At 37.4% G+C, this 24,367-nt stretch overlaps 1 protein-coding gene across 2 annotated transcripts in view; it reads left to right on the top strand.

Moving 5' to 3' along the window:
- The first annotated feature begins 650 nt into the window (after positions 1-650).
- MAGED1 (MAGE family member D1) overlaps positions 651-24,367 on the top strand; it is a 73,460-nt gene continuing 49,743 nt past the window's right edge. The window contains exon 1 of one of the 2 annotated variants that reach the window (XM_060138235.1): positions 651-693. The gene's annotated coding sequence lies outside the window, so the exon portion shown is untranslated. The remainder of the gene's footprint in view (positions 694-24,367) is intronic. The other variant, XM_060138234.1, reaches the window with a different exon arrangement.

The following is a 24,367-nucleotide window of genomic DNA, read 5'->3' as shown; positions in this document are numbered from 1 at the left end:
TTCTGGAGGTAATGACAATAGTTAACTCAATATTGAACTTTTAACCAGAGTAAGGATTATTCTTATTATTGAAACTTTTTGTCAAATTATCATTGTCTTCATTTCGGGGGGAGTATACAAGAACGCTTTCTAAATGAGTTCACTTTTATTTATTTGGAAATTTGAGTATGGCACGTAACTCTCTGGATACCATTCCAAGACAAAAATGATTCAGATTAAGAAGTTTCAAAAATCTTGAAATCGAAGTATGCCACTAATAAACATGAATTTATTATTATTTTTTTAATGCCAGGAAGCAGTAAATCAGTATCGTAAATACGTAACTGTAGACATCCGAGAGTTAAGGGACTAAAGGTAAGGGAGGTATTTGAAAGTCTGCATCAGGAAGGCGAGGTGACAAATTGGATACGTAGAGTTTGGCGGAGATGCTGTAGTACCTGGGATGACTAGGGCTAGGATTTGTAAAAAGTTACTGATTCCCTCTTCCAGACATCTTACGTCACTATCCGGGTTCCCATCTGGTGAGAGAGCCACTGAGATACAGTATTTCAAGAGCTTGCTAGAGAGGCACAGGAAGTTGTCTGGAGTGAAGGCGGGGGAAGGGTGTGGTGGTCCGGGCTAAAGCTTCCTCCAAACAAAAGAAAATAGCACTTCCGGTCACGCCATCGTCGCGTCGCGGCGTTCTTCATCAAGGTGAGTGTAAAGAAAGGGACTGGTAATTTTCACAAGTGAGTCCGCAGACACCTCAGGGACGGTTTCCTCCTTGCTTCAACATGAGGTGGAAAGAATTCATCCCCAGGGTACACTGAAGGATGTTTCTGACGCTTGTGGTTCCGATCGCTCACTCTCTCCTCTCTCCTACGCCTCGGGAGATGGCTGGCCGTCATCCCCTTCCGCCTTCTGACTCTCGTGGTCCTTTTATCCCTGATTATTCTTCACTTCTCCTCTTTATCCCGAATCCTCTAACCAGTCTTTCTGAGTTTGGGTCATTCCCTCTACCACCGATTTCCTTCCTACCTCTTACTCCCACCTTCCACCCCGCTCCCCTCTTAGCCTCAGAACTTTTGCTACCTCCTTCCCCCACTCTGAACCTACATTCTTCCTTCTTTTTACTTTCGACCCCAGTATTTTACTCCCCCTGAAGACTTCTGATCTCTTCGGTCCCACTCCTGCAGAGGCCGATGAATTATATACTTTCTAAAATTAGATGTGACTTCAATTTCAAGGGCAAGGCTGGCTTTTGTTCTTTTTAAAAATAAGAAAAGGAGCAGAAATTTTAGAGCTCTCAGAGACATAGGAACTTGTTCAAATTATGTCCTTTTATGTATTTATTTTTTACCCAAAACGAAATCACATATCAGGTATTGCACTGGTTTCAGCCCTCCACTCATGACACTTAAAAAAATTTTGGTATACAATTGAACCCCCAAATTTTTAGAGTGGCAAACATAGTGGATTTTGCCTATAATTTGGTGTCAGCTTTAGAGGCTGGAAGCTTTCCCATCCCCTTTAGAATTTCTCACAGAGCAGAAATGGTTGACAGATATGACATCCAATCACAAATTTATCGTTTCATGTGAGTTCGGTTTATTATGTAAATCTTTTTCTGGTGTCCAGTAGCAACATTGAAGAGCAAGTTGGCAGAATTTTCAGGCAAAGATTTTTTTCTAGGAGCTTCGCATGTATTATCTATTTGGTGCAATATGAACTTTGTCCTTTTTTTTCATTTGTTGCAATGTGAAATGTATTTTTCTGCTCCATTTATCATGTGTAATTTGTCTTGCAAGAATATTCATTAATTATCACAATTTATTATTTCAGTTCTTTACCCAAGGGAGAGGAAATGATCATTAAATTTATAATGAGTGTCAGGGATTTTTCAGGCTCTAAAGAGGAATTTAACCAGAGATCTCTTTGAACAAGCAACTTATTCCCTCTTCCTCCTGTAGCTAATGTGTTAGGCTTGCCAAAATAAGAGATGATTCTTTTTTCTAGGCCAGGTATAATTTTCAGTTCTTTAACGAGGAGACTGAGGTTTCATGACACCAAAACACTTAGGAACTTTTTCAAAGGGTATTGCTGATGTCTATTTATTATCTATTCAAATCATAATTTAACAGCACTTAAATATCACACTGGCTTTAACCCACTGGGTGTGCATCCATCCATCCATTCATTCAAGAGTTTTTTTATTGAATAGCTTTTATACGCCAGACAGTGTTTTAAGCACTGAGGATACAACAGTGGAAAATAAAAACAAGAACAAAGTCCTTTAAACTACTCGAGAGACAATAAGTGAATATATAAGAAATATGTAATAGATTGTGATGGGGAGGCTGTACTATGTTAGATGGGATGGTCAGGAAGGCCTCCCTGGTATCGTGACATTTGAGCAGAAACCTAAAGGAAGAGAGAGCACAAACTATACAGTTATTAGTGGAAAAATAGGGTATATCTATGACAGTGTCTCTGCATTTGTTGGTCACTCTGCTTCCAACATTCCCTCTCCTCCCTTCTGCTTGTGGTCACTTTACTGCATAGCATTAATGAACCACTCTGCATACTCAGATGATCTAATCTGTCTGTGTAAATTCCCCATATTCTCTTCTGCTTGGCTAGCTTCTTGCTACCATTTAAGTGGATTGTCAGTTACCAGCCCCTCTAGGAAGACGTATCTCTGTCTCTATCCTCACCTCTTCCTCAATCTGTTTATTTGTGGTGCATTGTGTGCTGTCCTACAGCATACTTGCTTTCCTCTCTCACTGCTCTTACCACTGCGTGTTCATAATATGTTGCCCATAAATGTTTGGTATGGTAAATTGAAATGAATTTAGTGGCTCCCTAATTAATGTTCAAAACCACTCTCTAAAGTCAGTATCATCATTGTCATTTTCCTGATGATAAAACCAAGACTCAGGTGGATAGTAACTTGCTAACTAATAAAACCAAGTTAGTAACTTGCTAACTAATAAAACCAGGACTCAGGTGGATAGTAACTTGGTAGTGGAGTTAATGGAGTTAAAGTCTGTCAGACACTCAGTCCTGGCCTGGTCCTCTCTTTCTCTGTCTCTTTTCATTAATGAGAAATAGAAAATACACAGAATATTTTATTTTATTAGAAATAGTCTGGGTATAAAAATTTCATTCTGTAAGTTTCCTTTCACAAGTCAGATTATATCAGGTGCTTGATTTACTTCCTAGTTATAAATATTAAGAACTGAGAGGTGTGATTACTCTTTTTACTTGAATATTTTTAATAAAATATTTAAACAAGCATAAGTTGAAAGAAGAGTACAATTAATACTTTTATACTCTGAACCTAGATTCAACAGTTGTTAACTTTTGCCATATTAGCTCACTTATTCACTGACTTGCTCACTATTCATCCATCCAATTTTTAAAAATTGAAGTATAATGTTTTATCTATTTTTTGATCTATTTTGGCTGAACCATTTGAGATTTGTAGGCATTATTTTTAAGTAAACTTAAATACATGCAGAAAGGTGCACATATAAGTGTACAGCTCAAAGCATTTTCACCCCTGTGTAACCTACCATATGATCTATCAATTCCACCCCTGGGTATATATCCAGAAAAAATGAAAACACTAGTTCGAAAAGATGCATGCACCCCAGTGTCCATAGCACCACTAATTACAATAGCCAGGATATGGAAGCAACTCAAGTATTCATCAACAGATGAATGGATAAAGATGTGGTGTATATATACAATGGAATATTACTCAGCCATAAAAAAGAATGAAATCCTGCCATTTGCAGCAATGTGTATGGACCTGGAGAATATTATGCTTAGTAAAATAAGTGAGACAGAAAGACGAATACATTATGGTATCACTTATATGTGGAATCTAAAAAATAATACAAATGAATGTATATAGCCAAACAGAAACAGACTTAGAGATATAGAAAACAAACTAGTGGTTACCAGAAGGGAGAGGGGCAAATTACAGGTATGGGATTAACAGATACAAACTACTATGTATAAAATAGATAAGCAAGGAGGATATGTTGTATAGCACAGGGAATTATAGCCATAATCTTGTAATAATTTTAATGCAGTATAATCTATAAAAATATTGTCACTGTGCTGTACACCTGAAACTAATATAATATTGTAAGTCAACTATACTTCAGTAAAAAAAAATAGAAAATGATCAGTATTTGAAATCCCTTGAATGTATTCCCTACCAGTCACAAACTGAACTCCAAATTAATCACATCTTGGCTTCTATCACTGTATAATAATTTTGCCTATTTTTGGACTCTATAAAAATATAATAGTATAGTATGTATTTTTTGGTGTTTGACTTATTTGGCTTAAGATTTTGTTTTTGAGATTGATCCAAGTTATTGGACGTAGTAGTAATTCCTTCATTCTTATTGCTGTGTATTCCATTGTGTGAATATACCGCAACTGATGGGCATTTTGGTTTTTTACATCTTTGGCCTGCAAATAGTACTGTAAACATTCTAGAACATGTCTTTTGGTGATTATATGCACAGCTTTCTGTTGAGCATACACCTAATAGTAGAATTGATGAATCACAGGTTATGGATAAGATTAGCTTTAGTAGATACTGCCAATGGTTTTCCAAATTGGTTGTACTAAAAAACTCCTAATAGAAAATTTTAAGAGTTCCATTTGCTCTAGAATATTGCCAACACTTGTCATTGTGTTGTCTTTCTAAGGAAAAAAAAAGTAGCCATTCTAGTGGTTATTAATGGTACCTCGTTGTGGTTTTAATTTGCATATCTCTGGTGATAAATGTGTGTCTTTTCATGTTTGTTGGCCTGGGTATCTTTTTTTGAGGTGCCTGTTCAAGTCTTTTGACCACTTTTTCTCTTTGACTATCCTTTTCTTATTGATTTGTAGGAGATCTTTCTATATTAAGGATGTGAATACTTGTTAGATCTATTTATTTGCAAATCTCAGTTGCTTGCATTTTCAGTCTCTTAATGGTGTCTTTTGATGAACTGAATAAGGCACACCTTGGTTTGGTTCTAGACCATTGCAATAAAGTGAATATCACAGTAAAGCAAGTCTTATGAAATTTTTGGTTCCCAAGTACATATAAAAGTTAATTTTACACTATGCTGTAGTATAGTAAGTGTGCAATAGCATTGTCTAAAAAACAATGTACATACCTTAATTAAAAGATACTTTATTACTAAAAAAAGTTAACCATCATCTGACAACACAGGGTTGCCACAAACCTTTAATTTGTAAAAAATGCAATATCTGTGAAGCGTACTAATACAAGATATGCCTGTATCTCAATTTTAATATTGTTCAATTTATAATTTTTCCCCTTCATGAGTAGTGCTTGTTTGTCCTGGTTAAGAAATCTTTGCCTTTCCCAAGGTCATGAAGATATTTTTCTATGTGGTGTTACTGTTTAATCTCATTTATATTTCCAATTCATTTGATATTCATTTTATTATATGTTGCCAGTATGAGTTATGGATATAGGTAAAGGCCCACTGTTTTGTTGTTATTGTTGAAACAGACGTACAGTCAATCCAATACCACTTATTGAAAAGGTCATCCTTTCCCTCCTATAGTGTCATCATCTTTTTCATAAATCAAAGGTTAGGTTATATATGATGGTTTGTTTCTGGATTCTGTTCATTTTGGTTTCTCTATTCTTATATGAGTACCACTGTCATAATTAATGTAACTTTATAATGTATCTTATTTATGGTCAGTAAGTCCTACAGTTTAGCTCTTTTTCTTCAATAATGCTTTGGTTATTCTTTTCTTTTTTTATCAGTATGTGGGCCTCTCACTGTTGTGGCCTCTCCCGTTGCAGAGTACAGGCTCCGGACGCGCAGGCTCAGCGGCCATGGCTCACGGGCCTAGCCGCCTCGCGGCATGTGGGATCTTCCCGGACCGGGGCACGAACCCGTGTCCCCTGCATCGGCAGACGGACTCTCAACCACTGCACCACCAGGGAAGCCCTATTCTTGGCCTTTTGAATTCCAATATACATTGTTGAATCAGCTTGTCAATTTTCACAAAAATCTTTCTTGGCATTATGATTGAGATACCATTTTAATAGATCAGTTTGAAGAGCACATATGGTACTTTTCCCATAAATATCTCAGTGTTCATCTCCTAATAATAGGAACATTTTGTAAATAATTTAATTGCGATTATCTCACTAAGAAAAAATAACAATAATTCCTAATATCATCTAATACCTACCTACTCCATTTTCAAATTAATTTTTTCCCCATAACTATTTTATACTTGGTATTTAAAACCATCAGCCAACATAATGTGTTTTTTTAACATCTTTATTGGAGTATAATTGCTTTACAATGTTGTGTGTGTTTCTGCTGTATAACAAAGTGAATCAGCTATATGTATACATATATCCACATATCCGTTCCCGCTTGAATCTCCCACCTTCCCTATCCCACCATGCTAGGCAGTCACAAAACAGCGAGCTGATCTCCCTGTGCTAGGCAGCTGCTTCCTACTAGCTAGCTATTTTACATTTGGTAGTGTATATATGTCATTGCTGCTCTCTCATTTTGTCCCAGCTTACCCTTCCCCCTCCCCATGTCATCAAGTCCATTCTGTACTTCTGCGTCTTTATTCCTGTCCTGGCCCTAGGTTCATGAGAACCATTTTTTTTTTTTAGATTCCATATACATGTGTTAGCATACGGTATTTGTTTTTTCTTTCTGACTTACTTCACTCTATGACAGACTCTACGTCCATCCACCTCACTACAAATAACTCAATTTCGTTTTTTTATGGCTGAGTAATATTACACTGTATATATGTGCCACATCTTCTTTATCCATTCACATGTCAATGGACACTTAGGTTGCTTCCATGTCCTGGCTATTGTAAATAGAGCTGCAATGAACATTGTGGTACATGACTCTTTTTGAATTATGGTTCTCTTAGGGTACATGTCCAGTAGTGGGATTGCTGGGTCGTATGGTAGTTCTAGTTTTAGTTTCTTAAGGAACCTCCATACTGTTCTCCATAGTGGCTGTATCAATTTACATTCCCACCAACACTGCAAGAGGGTTCCCTTTTCTCCACACCCTCTCCAGCATTTATTGTTTGTAGGTTTTTTGATGATGGCCATTCTGACTGGTGTGAGGTGATACCTCATTGGAGTTTTGATTTGCATTTCTCTAATGATTAGTGATGTTGAGCATCCTTTCATGTGTTTGTTGGCAATCTGTATATCTTCTTTGGAGAAATGTCTATTTAGGTTTTCCACCCATTTTTGGATTGGTTTGTTTGTTTTTTTGATATTGAGCTGCATGAGCTGCTTGTATATTTTGGAGATTAATCTTTTGTCAGTTGCTTCATTTGCAAATATTTGCTCCCATTCTGAGGGTTGTCTTTTCTTCTTGTTTATGGTTTCCTTTGCTGTGCAAAAGCTTTGAAGTTTCATTAGGTCCCATTTGTTTATTTTTGTTTTTATTTCCATTTCTCTAGGAGGTGGGTCAGAAAGGATCTTGCTGTGATTTATGTCACAGAGTGTTCTGCCTGTGTTTTCCTCTAAGAGTTTGATAGTGTCTGGCCTTACATTTAGGTCTTTAATCCATTTTGAGTTTATTTTTGTATATGGTGTTAGGGAGTATTCTAATTTCATTCTTTCACATGTAGCTGTTCAGTTTTCCCAGCACCACTTACTGAAGAGGTTGTCTTCTCTCCATGGTTTATTCTTGCCTCCTTTATCAAAAATGAGGTGACCATATGTGCGTGGGTTTATCTCTGGGCTTTCTATCCTGTTCCATTGATCTCTATTTCTGTTTTTGTGCCAGTACCATACTGTCTTGATTACTGTAGCTTTGTAGTGTACTCTGAAGTCAGGGAGCTGACTTCTCCAGCTCTGTTTTTCTTTCTCAAGCTTGCTTTGGCTATTTGGGGTCTTTTGTGTTTCCATACTAATCGTGAAATTTTTTGTTCTAGTTCTGTGAAAAATGCCATTGGTAGTTTGATAGGGATTGCATTGATTCTATAGATTGCTTTGGGTAGTATAATCGGTTTCACAGTGTTGATTCTTCCAATCCAAAAACATGGTATAGCTCTCCATCTGTTTGTATCGTCTTTAATTTCTTTCACCAGTGTCTTATAGTTTTCTGCATAGAGATCTTTTGTCTCCTTAGGTAGGTTTATTCCTAGGTTTTTTATTCTTTTTGTTGCAGTGGAAAATGGGAGTGTTTCCTTAATTTCTCTTTCAGATTTTTCGTCATTAGTGTATAGGAATGCAAGAGTTTCTGTGCATTAGTCTTGTATCCTGCTGCTTTACCAAATTCACCTCTAGCAGTTTTCTGGTAGCGTCTTTAGGATTCTCTATGTATAGTATCATGTCATCTGCAAACAGTGACAGCTTTACTTCTTCTTTTCTGATTTGGATTCCTTTTATTTCTTTTTCTTCTCTGATTGCTGTGGCTAAAAGTTCCAAAACTATGTTGGATAATAGTAGTGAGTGTGTACAACCCTGTCTTGTTTCTGATCTTTGAGGAAATGGTTTCAATTTTTCACCATTGAGAACGTTGCTGGCTGTGGGTTTGTAATATATGGACTTTATTATGTTGAGGTAAGTTCCCTTTATGCCTACTTTCTGAGGGCTTTTTATAATAAATGGGTGTTGAATTTTCTCAAAAGCTTTTTTTTCATCTATTAAGATGATCATATGGTTTTTCTCCTTCAGTTGGTTAATATGGTGTATCACATTGATTGATTTGTGTATATTGAAGAATCCTTGCATTCCTGGGATAAACCCCACTTGATTATGGTGTGTGATTCTTTTAATGTGCTGTTGGATTCTGTTTGCTAGTATTTTGTTGAGGATTTTTGCATCTATGTTCATCAGTAATATTGGCCTGTAGTTTTTGTTTTTTGTGACATCTTTGTTTGGTTTGGGAGTGTTCCTCCCTCTGCTATGTTTTGGAGGAATTATAGGTGTTAGCTCTTCTCTAAATGTGTGATAGAATTCGCCTGTGAAGCCCTCTGGTCCTGGGCTTTTGTTTGTTGGAAGATTTTTAATCACATTCTCAATTTCAGTGCTTGTGATTGGTCTGTTCATATTTTCTTCTTCTTCCTGGTTCAGTCTCAGAAAGTTGTGCTTTTCTAAGAATTTGTCCATATCTTCCAGGTTGTCCATTTTATTGGCATATAGTTGCTTGTAGTAATCTTCATGATCCTTTTTATTTCTGCAATGTCAATGTTACTTCTCCATTTTCATTTCTAATTCTATTGATTTGAGTCTTCTGCCTTTTTTTCTTGATGAGTCTGGCCAATGGTTTATCAATTTTGTTTATCTTCTTAAAGAACCAGCTTTTAGTTTTATTGATCTTTGCTATCATTTCCTTCATTTCTTTTTCATTTATGTCTGATCTGATCTTTATGATTTCTTTCTGCGAACTTTGGGGTTTTTTTTGTTCTTCTTTCTCTAATTGCTTTAGGTGTAAGGTTAGGTTGTTTATTTCAGATGTTTCTTGTTTCTTGAGGTAGGATTTTATTTGTATAAACTTCCCTCTTAGAACTGCTTTTGCTGCATCCCATAGGTTTTGGGTCATCGCGTTTTCATTGTCACTTGTTTCTAGGTATTTTTCGATTTCTTCTTTGATGTCTTCAGTGATCTCTTGGTTATTTAGTAGTGTATTGTTTAGCCTACATGTGTTTGTAATTTTTACAGATTCTTTCCTGTAATTGGCATCTAGTCTCATAGCGTTGTGGTCAGAAAAGATACCTGATACGATTTTAATTTTCTTAAATTTACCAAGGCTTGATTTGTGACCCAATATATGATCTATCCTGGAGAATGTTCCATGAGCACTTGAGAAGAATGTGTATTCTTTTGTTTTTGGGTTGAATGTCCTATAAATATCAACTAAATCCATCTTGTTTCTTGTGTCATTTAAAGCTTGTGTTTCCTTATTTATTTTCATTTTGGATGATCTGTCCATTGGTGAAAGTGGGGTGTTAAATCCCCTACTATTATTGTGTTACTGTCGATTTCCCCGTTCATGGTTGTTAGCATTTGCCTTATGTATTGAGGTACTCCTATGTTGGGTGTATAAATTTTACAAGTGTTACATCATTTTGGATTGATCCCTTGATCATTATGTAGTGTCCTCGTTTGTCTTTTAGTTATGTTTATTTTAAAGTCTATTTTGTCTGATGTAAGAATTGCTCCTCCAGTTTTTTTTTGATTTCCATTTGCATGGAATATCTTTAACCCTCCCCCTAGTTTCAGTCTGTTTGTGTCCCTAGGTGTGAAGTGGGTCGCTTGTAGACAGCATATATACGGGTCTTGTTTTTGTATCAATTCACCCAGTCTATGTCTTTTGACAGGAGCATTTAACCATTCACATTTAAGGTAATTATTGATATGTATGTTCGTATTACCATTTTCTTCATTGTTTTGCATTTGTTTTTGTATGTATTTTTCTTCTCTTGTGTTTCCTGCCTAGAGAAGTTCCTTTAGCATTTGTTGTAAAGCTGGTTTGGTGGTGCTGAAATCTCTTAACCTTTGCCTGTCTGTAAAGGTTATAATTTATCCTTTGAATCTGAATGAGATCCTTGCTGGGGAGAGTAACCTTGGTTGTAGTTTTTTCCCTTTCATCACTTTAAATATGTCCTGCCAGTCCCTTCTGGCTTACAGAGTTTCTGCTGTAATATCAGCTGTTAACTTTATGGGTGTTCCCTTGTATGTTATTTGTTGCTTTTCCCTTGCTACTTTGAATATTTTTTCTTAGTATTTAATTTTTGATAGTTTGATTAATATGTGTTTTGGCGTTTTTCTCTTGAATTGATCCTGTATGGGACTCTTTGCGCTTCCTGGACTTGATTGCCTATTTCCTTTCCTGTATTAGGGAAGTTTTCAACTATAATCTCTTCAAGTATTTTCTCAGTCCCTTTCGTTTTCTCTTCTTCTGGGATCCCTATAATTCAAATGTTGGTGCATTTAATGTTGTCCCAGCGGTCTCTGAGACTGTCCTCAATTCTTTTCATTCTTTTTTCTATATTCTGCTCTGACATTGTTATCTTTTTTCTTTATTCTGCTCTGCCATTGTTATTTCCCCTATTTTATCTTCCAGGTCACTTATCCGTTCTTCTGCCTCAGTTATTCTGCTATTGATTCCTTCTAGAGAATTTTTAATTTCACTTATTGTGTTGTTCGTCATTGTTTAGTCTTCAGTTCTCCTAGGTCCTTGTTAAACGTTTCTTGTATTTTCTATTTCCAAGATTTTGGAGTATTTTTGCTATCATTACTTGAATTCTTTTTCAGGTAGAATGCCTATTTCCTCATCATTTGTTTGGTCTGGTGGGTTTTTACCTTGCTCCTTCATGTGCTGTGTGTTTTTCTGCCTTCTCATTTTACTTTACTTACTGTGTTTGGGGTTTCCTTTTTGCAGGCTGCAGGTTCGTAGTTCCCGTTGTTTTTGGTGTCTGCCTGCAGTGGGTGAGGTTGGTTCAGTGGCTTGTGTAGGCTTCCTGTTGGAAGGGACTAGTGCCTTTGTTCTTGTGGGGGCGGCTGGATCTTGTCTTTTTAGTGGGCAGTGTTGCGTCTGGTGGTGTGTTTTGGGGTATCTGTGAACTTAGTATGATTTTAGGCACCCTCTCTGCTAATGGGTGGGGTTGTGTTCCTGTCTTGCTAGTTGTTTGGCATGGGGCGTCCAGCACTGGAGTTTGCTGGCTGTTGGATGGACCTGGGTCTTAGCTTTGAGACAGAGATCTCTGGGAGAGCTCTTGCTGATTGATATTACATGCAGCCGGGAGGTTTTTGGTGGTCCAATGTCCTGAACTCAGCTCTCCCACCTCAGAGGCTTAGGCCTGACCCCAGGCCAGAGCACCAAGACCTTGTCAGCCACACGGCTGCCGAATCAACTAGCTCTGAAAATGGATGGCGCTGGAGCGTGGGGCCCACGCCCTCCATTGCTGGCAGATGGAGAGTGTGGGAGAGGTCAGGGGTGACAATGCAGTGTCCTAACATGTTTTTATATTTCTTAAGATTTTATTGTCATCATTTTCTATATTTTATTGAACTTGTTATATATTTAGTACTTTTCAATTCATTGCATTCATTATTTCTTCTATTGCTCAAACTATCAAGTTTGGAAGGAGCCAGTTGGAAGTCTTTCACATTGGCTTGTGTTTTTTTTTAATTGAAATTTTCAGATAGATTTAACTATTTTTTTTTTTTTTTGTGGTACACGGGCCTCTCACTGCTGTGGCCTCTCCCGTTGCAGAGCACAGGCTCCGCACGCGCAGGCCCAGCGGCCATGGCTCACGGGCCCAGCCGCTCCACGGCATGTGGGATCTTCCCGGACCGGGGCACGAACCCGCGTCCCCTGCATCGGCAGGCGGACTCTCAACCACCGCGCCACCAGGGAAGCCCCCAGATAGATTTAAAGTAGAAAATAGTAAAACACACACACACACCCAAAAACTGTGCATGACTCTATTCCTAAGCTTCAACAAGTAATACCATTTTGCCAATTTTGTTTGATCTTTTCTCCTGACCCACTTTTTTCACAGGGACATATTAAAGCAATCCCAGCCATCCTGTCATTGCACAGATAAATAACTCATTCTGTATCCCTAACTCATAGGTGCGTTATATAAGGAACCACTAGGCCATTATATTTACCTAATAAGTTTAATAATAATTCTTTATATTATCTAATGCTCAGTCCATATTCAAATTTCCATGATTGTCTTAAAAATGTCTATTTACAGTAGCTTTTTAAAATATATGTCCAAAGGCCATTTATTGCTACTGGATGTTTTTCTCTTGAGTCTCCTTTCCTATAAATCCTCTATACACCCCTCCCCACCCCCAATTTTAAAAACCATTGATTTATTGGAGAAACTAAATCATTTGTCTGATTGACAAATGGATTTAGATGATTGCTTCTTTGAGGTGGTTTTTATTGTGTTTTCCCCTCCCCATGTTTCCTGTTCACTGGCATTTAGAGCTAGAGGCTTGCGTAGATTCAGTTTAATTATTTTTTAAGGGAAAGAATCATTTCAGGCAGTGTTACACACTTTCTTTTGCATTTCATCATGTGTCATTTTATCTTTTTAACTGATGCTGGGATTGATTTGTGTTTGCAGGTGATCTCAGCCTGATACCTCCATTGTAGCATTTCCTACCACCCTTTCTCCTGTTGATTTTAGCAGCCGTTGAAGATAATTGTCTAATTCATTATTTCAGTAGTGGTTGGAAAGTAGTGGTCTAATTCTAGCACTCATTCTCCATTTGTTAGCTGGGATTATTTTATAAAGGAGACCTTTTCCTTACCAGGTATCTTTTTCATCCTGAAATGTGTTTCATGAAAAGAAAGTCAAGATTTACAAACAGAAATAGACTCACAGACATAGAAAACTAACTTATGGTTATCAAAGGGGATAGCAGGGTTGAGGGGAGGGAGAGATAAATTAGGAGTTTGGTATTAATGTATGCATACTACTATATATAAAATAGGTAAACAACAAGGACCTACTCTATAGCACAGGGAACCATACCCAATATCTTATAAAAACCTATAATGGAAAAGAATCTGAGAAATTATGTAATATATATATATACACTTTCACATATGTGTGTGTAAATGAATCGCTTTGCCATACACTTGAAACTAACAGAATATTGTAAGTTAACTATACTTCAGTTAAAAAATGAGTTAACGTTAAAAAACAAAAAGATAAATACTTTTTTATCATTTATTAATTTTCAGAGAATTGGTTTCCTAGAGACCTTCATTGTTTAATATCATTAGGAATTCATGGATTTTTATGTAGTTAATGTGTATCCATTGTGATTAAAAAATGTTTTTTACTGTGGTTGGTTTACAATATTGTTTTAGTTTCATGTACAGCAAAGTGATTCAGTTACATTTTTATTCAGATTATTTTCCATTATAGGTTATTACAAGATATTAAATATACTTCTCTGTGCTATACAGTAAATCCTTGTTACTTATCTATTTTATATATAGTAGTGTGTATCTATTAATCCCATACTCCTAATTTATCCCTCCTCCCCCCCTCTTTCCCCTGTGGTAATTATAAGTTTGTTTTCTATGTCTGTGAGTCTGTTTCTGTTTTTTTAAATTTATTTATTTTTATTTTTATTTATTTTTGGCTGTGTTGGATCTTTGTTGCTGAGTGCAGGCTTTAGTTGGGCGAGTGGGGGCTGCTCTTCTCTGCGGTGTGCGCGTTTCTCATTGCGGTGGCTTCTCTTGTTGGGGAGCATGAGCTCTAGGCACGCAGGCTTCAGTAGTTGTGGCTTGCGGGCTCTAGAGCACAGGCTCAGTAGTTGTGGCACATGGGCTTAGTTGCTCCGCGGCATGTGGGATCTTCCCGGACCAGGGCTCCAACCTGTGTCCCCTGCATTGACAGGTGGATTCTTCCCACCAGGGAAGCCCTGTTTCTGTTTTGTAAATAGATTCATTTGTATTATTTTTTAGATTCCACCTGTAAGTGATATCATATGATATTTGTCTTTCTCTGCCTGACTTACTTCACTTAGTGTGATATTCTTTAGGTCCATCCATGTTCCGGTGGCAATATTTCATTTTTTAAGTCTGAGTAGTATTCCATTGTATAGAAATACCATATCTCTTAAGCCAGTAGTCTGTTGATGGGCACTTGGGTTGCTTCCATGTCTTGGCTATTGTAAATAGTGCTGATATAAGCATTGGCGTGCATATATTTCTTTGAATTAGAGTTTTTGTCTTTTCCAGATACATGCCCAGGAGCGGGATTGCTGGATCATAGGATAGTTCTATTTTTAGTGTTTTAAGGAATATCTGTACTGTTTTCCATAGTGGCTGCACCAATTTACATTCCCACCAACTGTATAGGAGGGTTCCCTTTTCTGCACACTCTTTGCAGTACTGATTATTTGTAGCATTATGATTTTTTTTGATGCTTAAATTGTGCCATTTTATTTTATTTTATTTTATTTATTTTAAATATTTTTTATTTTTATTTTTATTATATTTTTATTTATTTGGCTACGTTGGGTCTTTGTTGCTGCACTTGGGCTTTCTCTGGTTGCGGCAAGTCGGGGGCTACTCTTCATTTTGGGGCATGGGCTTCTTATTGCACTGGCTTCTCTTGTTGCAGAGCATGGGCTCTAGGCACGCAGGTATCAGTAGTTTTGGCACGTGGGCTTAGCAGTTGTGGTTCACGGGCTCTAGAGAGCAGGCTCAGTAGTCATGGCGCACAGCCTCAGTTGCTCTGCAGCATGTGGGATCTTTCTGGACCAGGGATCGAACCCGTGTCTCCTGCATTGTCAGGTGGATTCTTAACAGCTGCGCCACCAGGGAAGTCCTATTTATTTTCTTAACTTAATTTTTATTGTAGTATAGTTGCTTTACAATGTTGTGTTAGCTTCTACTGTACAGCAAAGTGAATCAGCTATACGTATAATATATCCCCTCTCTTTTGGATTTCCTTCCCATTTAGGTTACCACAGAGCATTGAGTAGAGTTCCCTGAGCTATACATTAGGGTCTCATTAGTTACCTATTTTATACATAGTATCAATAGTTGTATATATGTCAATCCCAATCTCCCAGTTCATCTCACACCCCCCTTGGTGTCAATATATTTGTTCTCTACATCTGTGTCTCTATTTCTCCTTTGCAAATAAGATCATCTATACCATCTTTCTCGATTCCCCATAAATGCATTAATATACGATGTTTGTTTTTCTCCTTCAGACTTACTTGACTCTGTATGACAATCTCTAGGTCCATCCATATCTCTACAAGTGACCCAATTTACTACTTTTTATGGCTCAGTAATATTCCATTGTATATACATACCACATCTTCTTTATCCATTCCTCTGTTGATGGACATTTAGGTTGCTTCCATGTCCTGGCTATTGTAAATAGTGCTGCAATGAATATTGGGGTGCATGTATTTATTGAGTTATGGCTTTTCTCTGGGTATATGCCCAGTAGTGGGATTGCTAGGTCATATGTTAGTTCTATTTTTTAGTTTTTTAAGGAACCTCCAGACTGTTCTCCATAGTGGCCATATAAATTTACATTCCCACCAACAGTGCATGGTTCCCTTTTCTCCACACCCTCTCCAGCATTTATTGTTTGTAGATATTTTTTGATGATGGCCATTCTGACTGGTGTGAGATGATACCTCAGTGTAGTTTTGATTTGCATTTCTCTAATACTTAGTGATGTTGAGCACCTTTTCATGTGTTTGTTGACCATCTGTATGTCTTCTTTGCAGAAATGTCTATTTACGTCTTCTGCCCATTTTTTGATTTGGTTGTGAGTTTTTTTTGGTATTTAGCTGCATGAGCTGTTTGTATATTTTGGAGATTAATCCTTTGTAAGTTGCTTTGTTTGCAAATATTTTCTCCCATTGTGAGGGTTGTCCTTTTGTCTTATTTATGGTTTCTCTTGCTGTGCAAAAGCTTTTAAGTTTAATTAGGTCCCATTTGTTTATTTTTGTTTTTATTTTCATTACTCTAGGTGGTGGGTCAAAAAAGATTTTGTTGCATTTTACATCAAGCAGTGTTTGCCTATGTTTTCCTCTAAGAGTTTTACAGTGTCTGACCTTACATTCAGGCCTTTAATCCATTTTGAGTTTATTTTTGTGTAAGATGTTAGGGAGTTTTCTAATTTCATTGTTTTACATGTAGCTGTCCAGTTTTCCCAGCACCACTTGTTGAAGAGGCTGTCTTTTCTCCATTGTGTATTCCTACCTCCTTTGTCATAGATTAGGTGACCATAAGTGTGTGGGTTTATCTGTGGGCTTTCTATCCTGTTCCATTGATCTATATTTCTTTTTTTGTGTCAGTACCATACTGTCTTCATTACTGTAGCTTGGTAGTATAGTCTGAAGTCAGTGATCCTGATTCCTCCGGCTCTGTTTTTCTTTTGCAAAATTGCTTTGGCTATTCGGTGTCTTTTGTGTTTCCATACATAGTTCTTTGAAAAATGCTATTAGGAATTTGAAAGGGATTGCACTGAATCTGTAGATTACTATGAGTAGGATAGTCATTTTCTCAGTTATGTTTTTTTAACACCTTTATTGGAGTATAATTGCTTTACAATGGTCTGTTACTTTCTGCTTTATAACAAAGTGAATCAGCTATACGTATACATATATCCCCATATCTCCTCCCACTTGCTTCTCCCTCCCACCCGCCATATCCCACCCCTCTAGGTGGTCACAGATCACAGAGTTGATCTCCCTGTGCTATGTGGCTGCTTCCCGCTAGCTCTCTATTTTACATTTGGTAGTGTATATATGTCCATGCGACTGTCTCACTTAGTTCCAGCTTACCCTTCTCCCCATGTCCTCAAGTCCGTTCTCTACATCTGCGTCTATATTCCTGTCTTGCCCTTAGGTTCTTCAGAACCTTTTTTTTTTTTTTTTAGATTCTATATATGTGTTAGCATATGGATTTTTTTAACATCTTTATTGGAGTATAATTGTTCTACAATGGTGTATTAGTTTCTGCTGTATAACAGTGAGTCAGCTATACGTATGCATATATCCCCATATCTCCTACCTCTACCTTCTCTCCTACCTATCTCCTATCCTCCTACCTCCCATCCTCCCTATCCAACCCCTCTAGGTGGTCACAAAGCACCAAGCCAATCTCCCAGTGCTATGCGGCTGCTTCCCGCTAGCTATCTATTTTACATTTCGTAGCGTATGTATGTCCATGCCACTCTCTTTCTTCCTCCCAGCTTACCCTCCACCCTCCCTGTGTCCTCAAATCCATTCTCTACATCTGCGTCGTTTGTCCTGTCCTGTGCCTAGGAATTTGAGGACCGTTTTTGTTTTGTGTTTTTTTAGATTCCATATATATGTGTTAGCATACGGTATATGTTTTTCTCTTTCTGACTTACTTCACTCTGTATGACAGTCTCTAGGTCCATCCACCTCACTACAAATAACTCAATTTCGTTTCTTTTTATGGCTGAGTAATATTCCATTGTATATATGTGCCACATCTTCTTTAGGCATTCATCTGTGAGTGGACACATAGGTTGCTTCCCTGTCCTGGCTATTATAAATAGAACCGCAATGAACAATGTGGTACATGTCTCTTTTTGAATTATGGTTCTGTCAGCGTATATGCCCAGTAGTGGGATTGCTGGGTCATATGGTAGTTCTATTTTTAGTTTTTTAAGGAACCTCCATACTGTTCTCCATAGTGGCTGTATCAATTTACATTCCCACCAACAGTGCAAGAGGGTTCTCTTTTCTCCACACCCTCTCCAGCATTTATTGTCTGTAGATTTTAGATGATGGCCATTCTCAGTGATGTGAGGTGATACCTCACTGTAGTTTTGATTTACATTTCTCTAATGATTATTGATGTTGAGCATCCTTTCCTGTGTTGCCAATCTGTATATCTTCTTTGGAGAAATGTCTATTTAGGTCTTCTGCCGTTTTTGGATTGGGTTCTTTAGTTTTTAGTTATTGAGCTGCATGAACTGCTTGTAAATTTTGGAGATTAATCCTTTGTCAGTTACTTCATTTGCAAATATTTTCTCCCATTCTGAGGGTTGTCTGTTGGTCTTGTTTATGGTTTCCTTTGCTGTGCAAAAGCTTTTAAGTTTCATTGGTCCCATTTGTTTATTTTTGTTTTTATTTCCATTTCTCTAGGAGGTGGGTCAAAAAGGATCTTGCTGTGATTTATGTCATAGGGTGTTCTGCCTATGTTTTCCTCTAAGAGTTTGATACTTTCTGGCCTTGCATTTAGGTCTTTAATTCATTTTTAGATTATTTTTGTGTATGGTGTTAGGGAGTGTTCTAATATCATACTTTTACATGTACCTGTCCAGTTTTCCCAGCACCACTTTCTGAAGAGGCTGTCTTTTCTCCACTGTATATTCTTGCCTCCTTTATCAAAGATAAGGTGACCATATGTGTGGTAGTTTATCTCTGGGCTTTCTATCCTGTTCCCTTGATCTATATTTCTGTTTTTGTGCCAGTACCATACTGTCGTGATTACTGTAGCTTTGTAGTATAGTCAGAAGTCAGGGAGCCTGATTCCTCCAGCTCCATTTTTCGTTTTCAAGCTTGCTTTGGCTATTTGGGGTCTTTTGTGTTTCCATACAAATTGTGAAATTTTTTGTTCTAGTTCTGTGAAAAATGCCAGTTGGAGTTTGACAGGGATTGCATTGAATCTGTAAATTGCTTTGGGTAGTAGAGTCATTTTCACAATGTTGATTCTTCCAATCCAAGAACGTGGTATATTGCTCTATCTATTTGTATCATCTTTAATTTCTTTCATCAATGTCTTATAATTTTCTGCATAGAGATCTTTTGTCTCCTTAGGTAGGTTTATTCCTAGATATTTTATTCTTTTTGTTGCAGTGGTAAATGGGAGTGTTTTCTTAATTTCACTTTCAGATTTTTCATCATTGGTGTATAGGAATGCCAGAGATTTCTGTGCATTAATTTTGTATCCTGCTACTGGTAGCATCTTTAGGATACTCTACGTATAGTATCATGTCATCTGCAAACAGTGACAGCTTTACTTCTTCTTTTCTGATTTGAATTCTTTTTCTTTCTTTTTCTTCTCTGATTGTTGTGGTTAAATCTTCCAAAACTATGTTGAATAAGAGAGGTGAGAGTGGGCAACCTTGTCTTGTTCCTGATCTTAGTGGAAATGCTTTCAGTTTTTCACCATTGAGGACGATGTTGGTTGTGGGTTTGTCATATATGGCCTTTATTCTGTTGAGGAAAGTTCCCTCTATGCCTACTTTCTGCAGGGTTTTTATCATAAATGGGTGTTGAATTTTGTTGAAAGCTTTTTATGCATCTATTGAGATGATCATATCATTTTCTCCTTCAGTTTGTTAATATGGTGTATCACATTGATTAATTTGCATATGTTGAAGAATCCTTGCATTCCTGGAATAAACCCCACTTGATCATGGTGTATGATCCTTTTAATGTGCTGTTGGATTCTGTCTGCTAGTATTTTGTTGAGGATTTTTGCATCTATGTTCACCAGTGATATTGGCCTGTATTTTTCTTTCTTTGTGACATCTTTGTCTGGTTTTAGTATCAGGGTGATGGTGTCCTCATAGAATGAGTTTGGCAGTGTTCCTCCCTCTGCTATATTTTGGAATAGTTTGAGAAGGATAGGTGTTAGCTCTTCTCTAAATGTTTGATAGAATTCGCCTCTGAAGCCATCTGGTCCTGGGCTTTTGTTTGTTGGAAGATTGTAAATCACAGTTTCAATTTCAGTGCTTGTGATTGGTCTGTTCATATTTTCTATTTCTTCCTGGTTCAGTCTCGGCAGGTTGTGCATTTCTAAGAATTTGTCCATTTCTTCCAGGTTGACCATTTTATTGGCATAGAGTTGCTTCTAGTAATCTCACCTGATCCTTTTTATTTCTGCAGTGTCAGTTGTTACTTCTCCTTTTTCATTTCTAATTCTATTGATTTGAGTCTTCTCCTTTTTTTTCTTGATGAATCTGGCTAATGGTTTATCAATTTTGTTTACCTTCTCAAAGAACCAGCTTTTAGTTTTATTGATCTTTGCTCTTGTTTCTTTCATTTATTTCTGATCTGATCTTTATGATTTCCTTTCTTCTGCTAACTTTGGTTTTTTTTTTGCTCTTGTTTCTCTAATCGCTTTAGGTGGAAGGTTAGGTTGTTTATTTGAAATGTTTCCTGTTTCTTAAGGTAGGATTGTATTGCTGTTAACTTCCCTCTTAGAACTGCTTTTGCTGCATCCCATAGGTTTTGGGTCATCATGTCTCCATTATTATTTGTTTCTAGGTATTTTTTGATTTCCTCTTTGGTTTCTTCAGTGATCACCTCCTTACTAAATAGTGTATTGTTTAGCCTCCTTGTGTTTGTATTTTTTACAGATCTTTTCTTGTAATTGATATCTAGTCTCATTGTGTTGTGGTTGGAAAAGATACTTGATATGATTTCAATTTTCTTAAATTTACCAAGGCTTGATTTGTGACCCAAGATATGATCTATCCTGGAGAATGTTCCATGAGCACTTGAGAAAAATGTGTATTCTGTTGGTTTTGGGTGGAATGTCCTATAAATATCAATTAAGTCCATGTTGTTTAATGTATCATATAAGCTTGTGTTTCCTTATTTATATTCATTTTGGTTGAACTGTCCTTTGGTGAAAGTGGGGTGTTAAAATCCCCTACTATGATTGTGTTACTGTCAATTTCCCCTTTTATGGCTGTTAGTATTTGCCTTATATTTTGAGGTGCTCCTACGTTGGGTGCATAAATATTTACAATTGTTATATCTTCTTCTTGGATTGATCCCTTGATCATTATGTAGTGTCCTTCTTTGTCTCTTGTAATAGTCTTTATTTTAAAGTCTGTTTTGTCTGATATGAGAATTGCTACTCCAGCTTTCTTTTGATTTCCTTTTGTACAGAATATCTTTTTCCCTCCCCTTAGTTTCAGTCTGTATGTGTCCCTAGGTCTGAAGTGGGTCTCTTGTAGACAGCATATATATGGGTCTTGTTTTTTATCCATTCAGCCAGTCTGTGTCTTTTGGTGGGAGCATTTAATCCATTTACATTTAAGGAAATTATCAATATGTATGTTCCTATTATCATTTTCTTAATTGTTTTGCATTTGTTATTGTAGGTCTTTTCTTTCTTTTGTGTTTCCTGCCTAGAGAAGTTCCTTTAGCATTTGTTTTAAATCTGGTTTGGTGGTGCTGATTTCTCTTAATTTTTGCTTGCCTGTAACGTTTTAAATTTCTCCGTCAAATCTGAATCAGATCCTTGCTGGGTCCAGTAATCTTGGTTGTAGGTTGTTCCCTTTCATCACTTTAAATATGTCCTGCCACTACCTTCTGGATTGCAGAGTTTCTGCTGAAAGATCAGTTGTTAACCTTATGGGGATTCCCTTGTGTGTTATTTGTTGTTTTCCCTTTGCTGTTTTTAATATGTTTTTTTTGTATTTAATTTTTGATTAAATACATATTGATTAAATATGTGTCTTGGCGTGTTTCTCCTTGGATTTATCCTGTATGGGGCTCTCTGTGCTTCCTGGACTTGATTAACTCTTTCCTTTCCCATATTAGGGAAGTTTTCAACTATAATCTCTTCAAATATTTTCTCAGTCCCTTTCTTTTTCTCTTCTTCTTCTGGAACCCCTATAATTCGAATGTTGGTGCATTTAATGTTGTCCCAGAGGTCTCTGAGACTGTTCTCAATTCTTTTCATTCTTTTTTCTTTATTCTGCTCTGCAGTAGTTATTTCCACTATTTTATCTTCCAGGTCACTTATCCGTTCTTCTGCCTCAGTTATTCTGCTATTGATCCCATCTAGAGTATTTTTCATTTCATTTATTGTGTTGTTCATCGTTGCTTGTTTCCTCTTTAGTTCTTCTAGGTCCTTGTTAAATGTTTCTTGTACTTTCTCTATTCTATTTCCAAGATTTTGGATCATCTTTACTATCATTATTCTGAATTCTTTTTCAGGTAGACTGCCTATTTCCTCTTCATTTGTTAGGTCTGGTGGGTTTTTACCTTGCTCCTTCATCTGCTGTGTGTTTTTCTGTCTTCTCATTTTGCTTATCTTACTGTGTTTGGGGTCTCCATTTTGCAGGCAGCTGGTTCGTAGTTCCCGTTGTTTTTGGTGTCTGTCCCCAGTGGCTAAAGTTGGTTCAGTGGGTTGTGTAGCCTTCCTGGTGGAGAGGACTAGTGCCTGTGTTCTGGTGGATGAGGCTGGATCTTGTCTTTCTGTTGGGCAGGTGTACGTCTGGTGGTGTGTTTTGGGGTGTCTGTGGGCTTATTATGATTTTAGGCAGCCTCTCTGCTAACGGGTGGGGTTGTGTTACTGTCTTGCTAGTTGTTTGGCAAAGGTTGTCCAGCACTGTAGCTTGCTGGTCGTTGAGTGAAGCTGGATCTTGGTGTTGAGATGGACATCTCTGGGGGATTTTCGCCGTTTGATATTACGTGGAGCTGGGAGGTCTCTTGTGGACCAGTGTCCTGAAGTTGGTTCTCCCACCTCGGAGGCACAGCACTGACTCCTGGCTGGAGCACCAAGAGCCTTTTATCCACTCAGCTTGTATCCAGAAGAAAGCACAGAGAGACCACTGGGAAAGACGCTTGGCTGCAGAAACCAAGCTGCCTAACCTGGCCGAACAAACCTGGAGCCAGGCCGAGTTTCACTTGCTCACAGGGTGCCTCGTGCAGAGGCCTTGCACGGCCCTTCAGCACAGATTCCCTGTATGCTATAATTTATAAACCACTCTGTCAACCTACGACAGTATTTTTCAAAAGCATTTTTGTTATTTTTGAATCCCTGTGTGGACATATTGAAAACAGCACTCCAATGATTGTTGTAAAGTAAAGGATGCAACCTTTCACGCCACCCTAGTCTCGAAGCTCCCATCCCTGTTCCTCAGGCCGAGTCCCCATGGGAACCCTCCTTATTAATTTTCTGTCTGGATGATCTGTCCATTGGTGTAAGTGGGGTGTTAAAGTCTCCCACTATTAATGTGTTACTGTCGATTTCCCCTTTTATGGTTGTTAGCATTTGCCTTATGTATTGAGGTCCTCCTATGTTGGGTGCATAAGTATTTACAATTTTTATATATTCTTTTTGGATTGATCCTGTGACCATTATGTAGTGTCCTTCCTTGTCTCTTGTAACAGTCTTCATTTTAAAATCTATTTTGTCTGATATGAGTAATGCTACTCCAGCTTTCTTTTGATTTCCATTTGCATGGAATATCTTTTTCCCTCCCTTTAGTTTCAGTCTATATGTGTCCCTAGGTCTGAAGTGGGTGTCTTGTAGACAGCATACATACGGGTCTTGTTTTTGTATCCATTCAGCCCGTCTGTGTCTTTTGGTTGGAGCATTTAATCCATTTACATTTAAGGTAATTATCAATATGTATATTCTTATTACCATTTTCTTAATTGTTTTGGGTTTGTTTTTATAGGTCTTTTTTCTTCTCGTGTTTCACACCTAGGGAAGTTCCTTTAGCATTTGTTGTAAAGTTGGTTTGGTGGTGCTGAATTCTGTTAGCTTTTGTTTGTCTGTAAAGGTTTTAATTTTTCCGTCGAATCTGAATAAGATCCTTGCTGGGTAGACTAATCTTGTTTGTTGAAATTGTGCCTTTCTAGAAATTAGGAGTCCTTTTTGTTTGGTTCCTGTATCATTTTCACATGATTTCATTAGATCTTGACTTCACTGCTCTCTGATATATTTTCAGCTCATCATGTATACTCCCTGCTCCAGCCCTGGAATCAGTTATTTTGCAAGGAATTGTGTATTCTTTCAGTAGGGATTGGTACTTAGAAAACAAGATGTGAATTCTCAGGGGATTTTTTTTTTTTTAGTCCTGCTGCCTGACCTTTTGT

The sequence above is a fragment of the Lagenorhynchus albirostris genome, chromosome X (assembly GCF_949774975.1).
Source record: "Lagenorhynchus albirostris chromosome X, mLagAlb1.1, whole genome shotgun sequence".
NCBI lineage: Eukaryota > Metazoa > Chordata > Mammalia > Artiodactyla > Delphinidae > Lagenorhynchus > Lagenorhynchus albirostris.
Note: the sequence above shows the minus strand (reverse complement) of the source record. Positions and strands in the feature narration are given on the sequence as shown.